Raw genomic sequence first — 14,524 nt, forward strand, 5'->3', positions numbered from 1 at the left:
AAGTCACCCCACCAAGCACTCTCACCACGTCAACTCTTTAGGTCCGTTCATAAAGTCACCCCACCAAGTCAACCCTTCAAGTGTGTTCATCAAGTCACCCCACCAAGTGCTCTCACCAATTCGACTCTTTAAGTCTTTTCATCAAGTCACCACACCAAGTACTCTCACCAAGTCAACTCTTTAGGACCGTTCATCAAGTCACCTCGCCAAGTTGACCCTTGAAGTCCGTTCATCAAGTCACCCCACCAAGTACTCCCACCAAGTCAACTCTTTAAGTCAGTTCACGAAGTCACCCAACCAGGTCGGCCCACCAAGTACTCTCACCAAGTCGACTCTCTAAGTCTATTCATTAGGTCACCCCACCGAGTACTCCCCACCAAGTCAACTCTTTAGGTCTGTTCATCAAGTCACCCCGCAAAGTCAACCCTTTAAGTTCGTTCATCAAGTCACCCCACCAATTCGACTCTTTAAGTCCTTTCATCAAGTCACCCTGCCAAACTGACTCTTTAAATCCATTCATCAAGTAACCAGAACAACTACTCTCACCAAGTCGACTCTATAAGTCCGTTCGTCAAGTCGGCCCAGCAAGTACTCCCACCAAGTTGACTCTTTAAGTCCGTTCATCAGTTCACCCTACCAAGTACTCTCACCAGGTCAACTCTTTAGGTCTGTTCATCAAGTCACCCCACCAAGTTGACCCTTCAAGTCCATTCATCAAGCTGCCCCACCAAGTACTCTCACCAAGTCGACCCTTTAAGTCCTTTCATCAAGTCACCCCACCAAGTTGACTCTTCAAGTCTATTCATCAAGTCACCAGAACAAGTACACTAACCAAGTCGACTCTTTAAGTCCGTCCATAAAGTCACCCAACCAGGTCGGCCCACCAAGTACTTCCACCAAGCCAACTCTTTAAGTTCATTCATCAGTTCACCCCGCCAAGTACTCTCACCAAGTTGACTCTTTAGGTCTACTCATCAAGTCGAGCCACCAGGTACTCTCACCAAGTCGACTCTTTGAGACCGTTCATCAAGTCGCCCCACCAAGTACTCTAACCAAGTCAATTCTTCAAGTGCGTTCATCAAGTTGCCCCACCAAGTACTCTCACCAAGTCAACTCTTTAAGTTCTTTCATGAAGTCACTCTGCCAAGTCAGCCCACCAGGTCGACTCTTTAAGTTCGTTCATCAAGTCACCCCTCCAGGTCGGCCCACCAACTACTCTCACCAAGTCGACTCTTTAAGTTTGCTCACCAAGTCAGCCAGCCAGGTCGGCCCACCAAGTACTCTCACCAGGTTGACTCTTTAGGTTTGTTCATCAAGTCACCCCACCGAGTACTCTCACCAAGTCGACTCTTTAAGTTCGTTCATCAATTCACCCCGCCAGCTCGGCCCACAAAGTTCTCTCACCAGGTCGACTCTTCAAGTTTGTTCACCAAGTAACCCCGCCAGTTCGACCCACCAAGTCGACTCTTTAAGTTCGTTCATCAAGTCATCCGGCCAAGTCTGCCCACAAAGTTGACTCTTTAAGTCCGTTCATCAAGTCACGTGACCAGGTCAGCCCACCGAGCACTCTCATCGAGTCGACTCTTTAAGTTTGTTCATCAAGTCACCCGGCCAGGTCAGCCCACCAAGTCACCAAGTACTCTCACCAAGTCAACTCTCTAAGTTCATTCATCAAGTCACCCCGCTAGGTCGGCCCACCAAGTTGAATCTTTAAGTCCATTCATCAAGTCATCGTCCCGATCTGGCCGAGCCGTTCTGGCTGAGCCATGCTGGCCGAGCCGATCTGGGTGAGCCATTATGGCCGAGCCATGCTGGCTGAGCCGATCTAGGCAAGCCATTCTGGCCGACCCGATCTAGGCGAGCCTTTTTGGGCGAGCCGATCTGGGCGAGCCGATCTGGGCAAGCGATTCTGGCTAAGCCATGCTGGCCGAGCCGATCTGGCCGGGCCATGCTGGCCGACCTGATCTGGGCGAGCCGTCTTTGCCGAGCCATGCTGGCCGAGCCAATCTGGGCGATCCGATTTGGGCGAGCCATTCTGGCCGAGCCATGCTGGCCGAGCCAATCTGGGCGAGCCATTCTGGTCGAGCCATGCTGGCCGAGCCGATCTGGGCGAGCCGTTATGGCCGAGCCGATCTGGCTGAGCTCCAAAAACGGTGTCGTGGATGGCTGTTTGGTCACATTTTTCATTGAATTGGATTTTTAAGGGAGTTGTCCGTGCTATCATAGATTTCTAATGTAGAGCGAGCCTCGCACTAATAGCTTATATAGGAGAGGTTGTTGCTGCGAGCCTCTCCCATGCCCCTTTCATTGATTCATCATTGGTGTCTAGGCGGATCAGATTGTTGGGTTTTCAAATGGTGTATGCTAATGTTGAATGTATGAAAGGGGCATGAAGCGATCTCAGTCCTTTTCCTCGGCTCTCCTTTAGATCATGTTTTCCGATGACTCAATTTTGGAAAAGGTGAGGCAGCGGTTGTTGATCCATGGCGTGTGTTTTTGGTGATTTTAAAACTTGATCTAAATGTGAGCCCTTGTCTAGCACTCCGGCGTTGCTTGGTATAATGGCAATTTGCTATGGGTGCTCGATGCTCTAGTAATTTGTCATGGTGTACTTATCGCGGCTACATGGGAGCTTTAATATCGAAAGCTCTTGGCCAAAAATTGTGGCCGAGCCATGCTGGCCGACCCAATTTGGCTTAGCCATTTTCATCGACCCGATCTGGCTCTTCTTTCTCACTCCATCAGCACAAATTTGGGAGTTGTTCGATAGCAGTTGTCGTTTCAATGTGTCATTGCGGTGATCTGGAGAGCGATGCTAAGGGCGGCAGCTTGTGTCTAGCATTTGGGGATGTTTATGCAAGCGAGCAGGGGAGCTTCTCTTATCGGAACCTCTCCATGGCCTTTGAATATAGACCCAGTGCCGACGATATCGATGGATACGAGCCTTGGATTATAAAATTGTTTACCTAACATTGGTTTTTGTGAGTGATGGGTACAAAAGCACTTCCCGATTGATATGCAGGAGTTTACTAAGATCGCCTCTATGCCAACTCGATCGGCACAACATTGGGAATGGTTCGACACCGGTTGTCATTCCAATGTATCATCGGGATGTCTTGGAACGCGGCCTTTCAAGGGCGAGCTCGCGTCTAGCACTTGGATTGTGCGTCGTCACAAGTGAATGGGGAGATCTCTCTATGAATGGCAGCATGGAGATTGCAAGAGAAAATTGACTTAGTAGTCGAAGCATTGGCCTCGGGCCATTGTGACGGCCTTGCAATTTCTTTATAATTGCAACCTATGTTTGCGCAGTAGCAGAGTTTGCATGTTAGATTAGCCTTTGTTCTTGACAGTTCGAAGTACTCTCACCAAGTCAGCAAGTCACCATGCTGGCCGAGCCGATCTGGGCGAGCCATGTTGGCCAAGCCGATCTGGGCGAGCTCCAAAAATGGTGTCGTGGATGGCTGTTTGGTCACATTTTTCATTGAATTGGATTTTTAAGGGAGTTGTCTGCGCTATCACAGTTTTCTAATTCAGAGCGAGCCTCGCACTAATAGCTTATATAGGAGAGGTTGTTGCCGCGAGCCTCTCCCATGCCCCTTTCATTCATTCAACATTGGTGTCTAGGCGAATCAGATTGTTGGGTTTTCAAACGGTGTATGCTGATGTTGAATGAATGAAAGGGGCATGAAGCGATCTCAGTGCTTTTCCTCAGCTCTCCTTTAGATCATGTTTTTCGATGACTCAATTTTGGAAAAGGTGAGGCAGCAATTGCCAATCCATGGCGTGTCTTTTTGGTGTTTTTAAAACTTGATCTAAATGTGAGCCCTTGTCTAGCACTCCGGCATTGCTTGGTATAATGGCAATTTTCTATGGGTGCTCAGGGCTCTAGCAATTTTTTCATGTTGTACTTTCTCGACACGATCAGGCTCTTCTTTCTCACTCCATCGGCACAAATTCGGGAGTTGTTCGACAGTGGTTGTCATTCCAATGTGTCATTGCGGTGATTTGGAGAGCGATTCTAAGGGCGGGAGCTTGCGTCTAGCATTTGGGGATGTTTGTGCAAGGGAGCAAGGGAGCTTCTCTTATCGGAACCTCTCTGTGGCCTTTGAATATAGACCCAGTGCCGACGATATCGATGGATACGAGCCTTGGATTCTGAAATTGTTTAGCTAACATTGGTTTTTGTGAGAGATGGGTACGAAAGCACTTCCCGATCGATATGCGGGAGCTCCCTAAGCTCACCTCTGTGCCAAATCGATCGGCACAACATTGGGAATGGTTCAACAGCGGTTGTCATTCCAATGTGTCATCGAGGGATGTCTTGGAAAGTGGCCTTTCAAGGGCGAGCTTGCGTCTATCACTTGGATTTTGCGTCGTGTTGCAAGTGAATGGGGAGATCTCTCTGTGAACGGCGGCATGGTGATTGCAAGAGAAAATTGACTTAATAGTCGGAACATTGGCCTCGGGCCATTGTGATGGCGTTGCAATTTCTGTATAATTGCAACCTATGTTTGCGCAGTAGTAGAGTTTGCATGTAAGATTGGCCTTTGTTCTTGACAGTTCGAGGAGATGACCTCCAGAACTTTTTGATTGGACCCCTTCAAGGTGAAATTCATCCAGTTGATCGGATGAGCTCGATGACCATTTCACTCCCTTGGCTCCATGAATTCAAATCCCATCCAGCTGCTATGAAGCCATCCCAATTTTGCTATGCGAGGGCTCTCTCCCCAGAGTCGTTCTCTTTGCAACAACTTCTTTGGAAAAAAAATTTTGAAATGGTTTGGCAGTGGTTGTCGTTCCAATGGTGCCGTTGTGGTGGTTGCCTTGGCAGCGATCTGAAGGGTGAGCCGTCGTCTACCAGTTGGGCTGCGCATCACGGTTGACAAGGGAGCCTTTGTAATCAGAAGCTCCCCATGACCATTCGATGAGAAGAGCCATTGCTTGTGTGAGCAAGGATGAATGCAGCCTCAGATTCCAAAGGAAATCAACTTTATCAGATCTATATATAAGAGTGGAATGAAGCAGCAGCCCGTTTTCTATGTGTGGCTCCCCAAAGTTGCTCGTCTTTCTCACTCCATCGGCACAAATTCGGGAGTTGTTCGATAGTGGTTGTCGTTCCAATGTGTCATTGCGGTGATCTGGAGAGCGATGCTAAGGGCAGGAGCTTGTGTCTAGCATTTGGGATGTTTGTGCGAGCGAGCAGCGAAGCTTCTCTTATCGGAACCTCTTTGTGGACTTTGAATATATAGACCCAGTGCCGACGATATCGATGGATACGAGCCTTGGATTCTAAATTTGTTCACAGCTAAGATTGGTTTTTGTGAGAGATGGGTACAAAAGCACATCCCAATTGCTACGCGGGAGCTCCTTAAGGTCGCCTCTGTGCTAACTCAATCGGCACAACATTGGGAATGGTTTGACAGCGGTTGTCATTCCAATGTGTCATCGGGGGATGTCTTAGAAAGTGGCCTTTCAAGGGCGAGCTCGCGTCTATCACTTGGATTGTGCGTCATGTCGCAAGTGAATGGGGAGATCTCTCTGTGAACGGTGGCATGGTGATTGCAAGAGAAAATTGACTTAGTCGGAGCATTGGCCTCGGGCCACAGTGATGGCCTGGCAATTTCTCTTTAATTGCAACCTATGTTTGCGCAGTAGCAGAGTTTGCAAGTAAGATGGTCCTTGTTCTCAAGAGTTCTAGGAGATGACCTCCGAAACTTTTGGATTGGGCCCCTTCAAGGTGAAATTCATCCAGTTGATCAGATGAGCTCGATGACCATTTCAGTCCCTTGGCTCCATGAATTCACATCTCCTAACCGATGACAATCTTTTGCTCCTTAGACAACCTCATAATAAATTGGGTCGTGGATGGCTGTTTGGTCAGAATTTTCAACGATTTGGATTTTTATGGCAGATGTCGGTGTGTTCGCTAATTTCTAATGCAGAGCGAGCCTCGCACTAATAGCTTATATAGGAGATGTTGTTGCCACGAACCTCTCCTGTGCCCCTCTCATTGATTCAACAGTAGTGTCAAGGCAGATGGAAATGTCAAATTTTGAAATGGTGGTCGCCAACGTTGAATCAATTGGAGGGGCATGAAGCCCACCCTTGAGGTGCTATTCCTTGACTCTCCTTTAGATCATGTTTTCTTGTCACTCAGCTGGCGCAATTTCGGAAAGCAGTTGGGCTGCGCCTCACGAGTGACAAGGGAGCCTTTGTGATCGGAAGTTCCCCATGGCCATTCGATGAGAAGAGGCATTGCTTGTGTGAGCAAGGATTAATGTAGCCTCGGATTCCAAACGAAATCAATGACATCGGATCTATATATAAGAGCAGAATGAAGCAGTAGCCCATTTGCGATGCGTGGCTCCCCAAAGTTTCTATTCTTTCTCACTCCATCAGCACAAATTTGGGAGTTGTTTGACAGCGGTCGTCGTTCCAATGGTGTCATTGCGGCAAAATTTGTTCACAGCTAAGATTGGTTTTTGTGAGAGATGGGTACGAAAGCACATCCCAATTGCTACACGAGAGCTCCCTAAGGTCGCCTCTGTGCCAACTCGATTGGCACAACATTGGGAATGGTTCAATAGTGGTTGTTGTTCTAATGTGTCATCGGGGGATGTCTTGGAAAGTGGTCTCTCTTTCAAGGGCGAGCTCGTGTCTAGCACTTGGGTTGTGCGTCGCGTCACAAGTGAATGGGGGATGTCTTGGAAAGTGGTCTTTCTTTCAAGGGCGAGCTCGTGTCTAGCACTTGGATTGTGCATCGTGTCACAAGTGAATGGGGAGATCCCTCTGTGAATGGGAGCATGGTGATTGCAAGAGAAAATTGACTTAGTCGGAGCATTGGCCTCGAGCCATTGTGACGGCCTCGCAATTTCTCTTTAATTGCAACCTATGTTTGCGCAGTAGCAGAGTTTGCATGTAAGATGGACCTTGTTCTCGAGAGTTCCAGGAGATGACCTCTAGAACTTTTTGGATTGGGCCCCTTCAAGGTGAAATTCATCCAGTTGTTCGGATGAGCTCGATGACCATTTCAGTCCCTTGGCTCCATGAACTCACATCTCCTAACCGATGACAATCTTTTGCTCCTCTACCGACCTCATAAAAAATTGGGTCGTGAAATGGCTGTTTGGTAGGAATTTTAAAGGATTTGGATTTTTGAGGCAGTTGTCGGTGTGTTCGCTAATTTCTAATGCAGAGCGATCCTAGCACTAATAGCTTATATAGGAGAGGTGGTTGCCGCAAGCCTCTCCCGTGCCCCTCTCATTGATTCAATGCCGGTGTCAAGGCGGATGGATATGTCAGATTTTAAAATGGTGGACGCCAACATTGAATCAATTAGAGGGGCATGAAGCCCACCCTGGATGTGCTATTCCTCGACTCTCCTTTAGATCATGTTTTCTTGTCACTCAGCTGGCGCAATTTCGGAAAAAGGTTTGGCAGCGGTTGCCAGCCCTCACCGCGTCTACTTGGTGATTTTAAAACTCGATCTAAAACGGGAGCCCTCGTCTAGCACCTCCGTCCGGTGTTGCTCGGGTATTGCATAAATTTATGCCATTAGTGTGAATCCCCCAACGAAAGCCTACGCTTGGACCCTCTCTTAGATCACCTTCTTCGATCACTCGACCGACGCAATTATGGATGAGACTTGGTAGCGGTTGCCATTCTACAGCGCGTCTGTTCAGCAATTTCAAAGTTGATCTAATGGCGAGCCCTTGTCTCTATCCATGAGGTGGGTGCTTGGCACTCTAGCAAAATTTTTTGCATGCCTATCGCGGCTACAACGGGAGAGGTGGTTGCCGCAAGCCTCTCCCGTGCCCCCCTCATTGATTCAACGCCACTGTCAGGGCGGATGGATATGTTGGATTTTGAAACGGTGGACGCTGATGTTGAATCAATTAGAGGGGCATGAAGCCCACCCTCGAGGGTGCTATTCCTCGACTCTCCTTTAGATCATGTTTTCTTGTCACTCAGTTGGCACAATTTTGGAAAAAGGTTTGGCAGTGGTTGCCACCCCTCACCGTGTCTACTTGGTGATTTTAAAACCTAATCTAAAATGGGAGCCCTTGTCTAGCACCTCCCTCCAGTGTTGCTTGGGTATTGCATAATTTTTTGCTATCGGCACGAATCCCCCAATGAATCCCTAGCCTTGGACTCTGTCTTAGATCACCTTCTTCGATCACTCGACCGACGCAATTACGGAAGAGGCTTGGCAGTAGTTGCCATTCCACAGCGTGTCTGTTCAGTGATTTTGAAGTTGATCTAATGGTGAGCCCTTGTCTAGCCATGAGGTGGGTGCTTGGGGCTCTAGAAATTTTTTGTGTGCCTATCACGGCTATAATGGGAGCTTTGATAACAAAAGCTCTCAGTGACCCTCCCCAATAGAAATCAATGCTGGTGTTCACGAAAGACACGTTATTCAGATTTTTGGAATATTGGCACCAGCGTTGTTTCTATTGGGAGGGCCGTGAAGCCATCCCGATTTTTCTATGCGAGGGCTCTCTCCCTAGAGTCATTCTCTACACAACAACTTCTTTGGCACAAAATTTTCAAAATGGTTCGGCAGCGGTTGTCGTTCCAATGGTGCCGTTGTGGTGGTTGCCTGGGCAGCGATCTGAAGGGCGAGCCATCGTCTAGCAGTTGGCCTGCGCATCATGAGTGACAAGGGAGCCTTTGTTATCGGAAGCTCCCTGTGGCCATTCGATTAGAAGAGCCATTGCTTGTTTGAGCAAGGATGAATGCAGCCTCAGATTCCAAATGAAATCAACGACGTTGGATCTATATAAGAGCAGAATGAAGCAGCAGCACAGCCCGTTTGCTATGCGCGGCTCCCCAAAGTTGCTGTTCTTTCTCACTCCATTGCCACAATTTTGGGAGTTGTTCGATAGTGGTTGTCATTCCAATGTGTCATTGCGGTGATCTGGAGAGCGATGCTAAGGGTGGGAGCTTGTGTCTAGAATTTGGGATGTTTGTTCGAGCGAGCAGGGGAGCTTCTCTTATCGGAACCTCTCCATGGCCTTTGAATATATAGACCCAGTGCTGACGATATCGATGGATGTGAGCCCTTGGATTCTAAATTTGTCCATAGCTAACATTTGTTTTTGTGAGAGATGGGCATGAAAGCACATCCTGATTGCTACGCGGGAGCTCCCTAAGGTCGCCTTTGTGCCAACTCGATCGGCACAACATTGGGAATGGTTTGACAACGGTTGACATTCCAATGTGTCATCGGGGGATGTCTTCGAAAGTGGTCTTTCTTTCAAGGGCGAGCTCGCATCTAGCACTTGGATTGTGCGTCGTGTCACAAGTGAATGGGGAGATCTCTCTATGAACGGCAGCATGGTGATTGTAAGAGAAAATTGACTTAGTCGGAGCCATTGGCCTCGGGCCATTGTGATGGCCTCGCAATTTCTCTTTAACTGCAACCTATGTTTGCGCAGTAGCAGAGTTTGCATGTAAGATGGGCCTTGTTCTTGAGAGTTCCAGGAGATGACCTTCGAAACTTTTGGATTGGGCCCCTTCAAGGTGAAATTCATCCAATTGATCGGATGAGCTCGATGACCATTTCAGTCCCTTGGCTCCATGAACTCACATCTCCTAACCGATGACAATCTTTTGCTCCTCTGTCGACCTCATAAAAAATTGGGTCGTGAATGGCTGTTTGGTAGGAATTTTAAAGGATTTAGATTTTTAAGGTGGATGTCGGTGTGTTCGCTAATTTCTAATGCCAGAGCGAGCCTTGCACTAATATCTTATGTAAGGGGTGGATGATTTGCATAAGGGGAAATGCTATCCCTCGGTTGACACAGAGGTTTTTGATTGGCTTGTTGGCTGTACGGACAATTTCAAATGCGAAGTGGGCTGGGCACTTATAACTATTATACGGGGAAGAAGAGTACCTTGACCATTCTGAAACGAACATCTACATGATTGCTTTTATTCTCCAAAGTGAAGTGTCATGGTGCAAAAATGTAAGGAGGCACACAACAGCTATCAGCGAGCAGAGTGTTCTAAGATTGCAGTGTGGTGATGTGAAGCAGAGTAGAGATAGTGAAGTGCTAAGAGCCAATTTGACTTAGGCTCCCCACCTGGGGGAGGCCTAGGTCCTATCCATGTAAGTCAGCCAGGGGTCAAGAGAGATCTAGGGTTGCTTCAGAAAGTTCCAATGACACAGGGTGTTGGGGGTGTGGAATCTACATGAAGAGCAACAGCCAAGGTTGGGTGAGGTGCATATGGTTGTGCCAGTGTTCTAAGAGTGGATGCACAACTAGGGGTGGGAACTTGTATTGGGTGCCAGGGAGAGCACTCCAGTAGTGATCAACAATACTGTTGAGCTTGATGTAACATGGGCCAAGGGCCATTGTGATAATCAATAAAGCTACTTGTTACCCCAAAATACTGTATTCATTGTGTGTTGAGCTTTATTCCGCTGTGCAAAGATATTTTGTATTGTGCTGACCAAGTGTATGCAGGAGCTGAGCTAAGGGAGTAAGGAGATAGGCATAGTCTGGGATTGTCCCATCTGGGGGAGATTGCCAGTGTCGCACGAGGTAAAAATCTAGCCCCGTGACAGCTTATATAGGAGAGGTGGTTGCCGCGAGCCTCTCTCGTGCCCCTCTCATTGATTCAACGCTGGTGTCAAGGTGGATGGATATGTCAGATTTTGAAATGGTGGACACCGATGTTGAATTAATTAGAGGGGCATGAAGCCCACCTTGGATGTGCTATTCCTCGACTCTCCTTTAGATCATGTTTTCTTGTCACTCAGTCGGCGCAATTTCGGAAAAGGGTTTGGTAGCGGTTGCCATCCCTCACCACATCTACTTGGTGATTTTAAAACTCGATCTAACACGGGAGCCCTTGTCTAGCACCTCTGTCTGGTGTTGCTCAGGTATTGCATAAAATTATACCATTGGTGCGAATCCCCCAATGAATGCCTATGCTTGGACCCTCTCTTAGATCACCTTCTTCGATCACTCGACCGACGCAACTACGGAAGAGACCTGGCAGCGGTTGCCATTCTACAGCGCGTCTATTCAGAAATTTTGAAGTTGATCTAATGGCGAGCCCTTGTCTTTAGCCATGAGGTGGGTCCTTGGCACTCTAGCAAAATTTTTTGCGTGCCTATTGCGGCTACAATGGGAGAGGTGGTTGCCGCGAGCCTCCCCTGTGCCCCCCTCATTGATTCAACACCGCTGTCAGGGCGGATGGACATGTCAGATTTTGAAACGATGGATGCTGATGTTGAATCAATCAGAGGGACATGAGGCCCACCCTCGAGGGTTCTATTCTTGGACTCTCCTTTAAATTATGTTTTCTTGTCACTCAGCTGGCGCAATTTTGGAAAAAGGTTTGGCAGCGGTTGCCAGCCCTCACCGTGTCTACTTGGTGATTTTAAAACTCGATCTAAAATGGGAGCCCTCGTCTAGCACCTTCGTCCGGTGTTGCTTGGGTATTGCATAAATTTATGCCATCGGTGCGAATCCCCTAATGAATGCCTACGCTTGGACCCTCTCTTGGATCACCTTCTTCGATCACTCGACCGACGCAACTATGGAAGAGACTTGGCAGCGGTTTCCATTCTACAGCGCGTCTATTCAGCGATTTCAAAGTTGATCTAATGGTGAGCACTTGTCTCTAGCCATGAGGTGGGTTCTTGGCGCTCTAGCAAAATTTTTTGCATCCCTATCATAGCTACAACAGGAGAGGTGGTTGCCACGAGCCTCTCCCGTGCCCACCTCATTGATTCAATGCCACTGTCAGGGCAGATGGATATGTCGGATTTTGAAACGCTGGACGTCGACGTTGAACCAACTAGAGGGGCATGAAGCCCACCCTCGAGGGTGCTATTCCTCGACTCTCCTTTAGATCATGTTTTCTTGTCACTCAGCTAGCACAATTTCAGAAAAAGGTTTGCAGCAGTTGCCAGCCCTCACTGCATTTACTTGGTGATTTTAAAACTCGATCTAAAACGGGAGCCCTCATCTAGCACCTCCGTCTGGTGTTGCTCGGGTATTGCATAAATTTATGCCATCGGCGTGAATCCCCCAACGAATGCCTACGCTTGGACCCTCTCTTAGATCACCTTCTTTGATCACTCAACCGACACAACTATGGAAGAGACTTGGTAGCGGTTGCCATTCTACAGTGCGTTTGTTCAACGATTTTGAAGTTGATCTAATGGCGAGCCCTTGTCTCTAGCCATGAGGTGGGTGCTTGGCACTCTAGAAAAAATTTTTGTGTACCTATCATGGCTACAATGGGATAGGTGGTTGCTGCGAGCCTCTTCTGTGCCCCCCTCATTGATTCAATGCCACTGTCAGGGTGGATAGAAATGTCGGATTTTGAAATGGTGGACGCCGACGTTGAATCAATTAGAGGGGCATGAAGCCCACCCTTGAGGGTGCTATTCCTAGACTCTCCTTTAGATCATGTTTTCTTGTCACTCATCTGGCGCAATTTCAGAAAAAGGTTTGGCAGCAGTTGCCAGCCCTCACCGCGTCTACTTGGTGATTTTAAAACTCGATTTAAAATGGGAGCCCTCGTCTAGCACCTCCGTCCGGTGTTGCTCGGGTATTGGACAAATTTTCACCATTGGCACGAATCCCCCAACGAATTCCTACATGCTTGGACCCTCTCTTAGATCACCTTCTTTGATCACTCTACCGACGCAATTACGGAAGAGACTTGGCAGCGGTTGCCATTCTACACCACGTCCGTTCTGCGATTTCAAAGTTGATCTAATGGCGAGCCCTTGTCTCTAGCCATGAGGTGGGTGCTTGGTGCTCTAGCAAAATTTTTTGGCATGCCTATCACGGCTACAATGGGAGAGGTGGTTGCCACGAGCCTCTCCCATGCCCCCCTCATTGATTCAACGCCGCTGTCAGGGTGGATGGATATGTCAGATTTTGAAATGGTGGACGCTAACGTTGAATCAATTAGAGGGGCATGAAGCCCACCCTCATGGGTGTTATACCTAGACTCTCCTTTAGATCATGTTTTCCTGTCACTCAGCTGGCGTAATTTCAAAAAAAGGTTTGGCAGTGGTTGCCAGCCCTCACCACGTCTACTTGGTGATTTTGAAACTCGATCTAGAACGGGAGCCCTCATCTAGCACCTCTGTTCGGTGTTGCTTGGGTATTGCATAAATTTATGCCATCGGCGCGAATCTCCCAATGAATGCCTACACTTGGACCCTCTCTTAGATCGCATTCTTTGATCACTCAACCGACGCAATTACGAAAGAGACTTGGTAGCGGTTTCAATTCTACACCGCGTCTGTTCTGCAATTTCGAAGTTGATCTAATGGCGAGCCCTTGTCTATAGCCATGAGGTAGGTGCTTGGCAGTCTAGCAAAATTTTTTGCGTGCCTACTGTGGCTATTCCTGGACTCTCCTTTAGATCATGTCTTCTTGTCACTCAGCTCGCGTAATTTCAGAGAAAGGTTTGGCAGCGCTTGCCAGACCTCACCACGTCTAGTTGGTGATTTTAAAACTTGATCTAAAATGGGGGCCCTCGTATAGCACCTCCATCTGGTGTTGCTCAGGTATTGCATAAATTTATGCCATCGGCACGAATCTCCCCAGTGAATGCCTGCGTTTGGACCCTCCCTTAGATCACCTTCTTTGATCACTCGACCGACGCAATTACGGAAGAGACTTGGTAGCGGTTGCCATTCTACACCGCGTCTATTCTTTGATTTCGAAGTTGATCTAATGGCGAGCCCTTGTCTATAGCCATGAGGTGGGTGCTTGGCACTCTAGCAAAATTTTTTGCGTGCCTATCGCAGCTACAATGGGGGAGGTGGTTGCCGCGAGCCTCTCCCGTGCCCCCCTCATTGATTCAACGCCACTGTCATGGCGGATAGATATGTCAGATTTTGAAATGGTGGACACCGACGTTGAATTAATTAGAGGGGCGTAAAGCCCACCCTTGAGGGTGCTATTCCTGGACTCTCCTTTGGATCATGTTTTCTAGTCACTCAGCTTGCACAATTTTGGAAAAAGGTTTGGCAGCGGTTACCAGCCCTCACCGCATCTTCTTGGTGATTTTAAAACTCAATCTAAAATGGGAGCCCTCGTCTAGCGCCTCTGTGCCAACTCGATCGGCACAACATTGGGAAATGGTTTGAGAATGGTTGTCGTTCCAATGTGTCATCAGGGGATGCCTTGGAAAGTGGCCTTTTAAGGGTGAGCTCGCGTCTAGCACTTGGATTGTGCGAAGCGTCACAAGTGAATGGGGAGATCTCTCTGTGAACGGTGGCATGGTGATTACAAGAGAAAATTGACTTAGTCGGAGCATTGGCCTTGGGCCATTGTGACGGCCTTGCAATTTCTCTTTAATTGCAACCTATGTTTGCGTAGTAGCATAGTTTGCATGTAAGATGGGCCTTGTTCTTGAGAGTTCTAGGAGATGACCTCCGAAACTTTTGGATTGGGCCCCTTCAAGGTGAAATTCATCCAGCTGATCAGATGAAGCTCGATGTGCTTGTATCTATTCTGAGATGGTAATGATGGTCATTAAT

The sequence above is a fragment of the Cupressus sempervirens genome, chromosome 1 (genome assembly GCF_028749045.1).
Source record: "Cupressus sempervirens isolate cs-2001-9-10 chromosome 1, ASM2874904v1, whole genome shotgun sequence".
Lineage (NCBI taxonomy): Eukaryota > Viridiplantae > Streptophyta > Pinopsida > Cupressales > Cupressaceae > Cupressus > Cupressus sempervirens.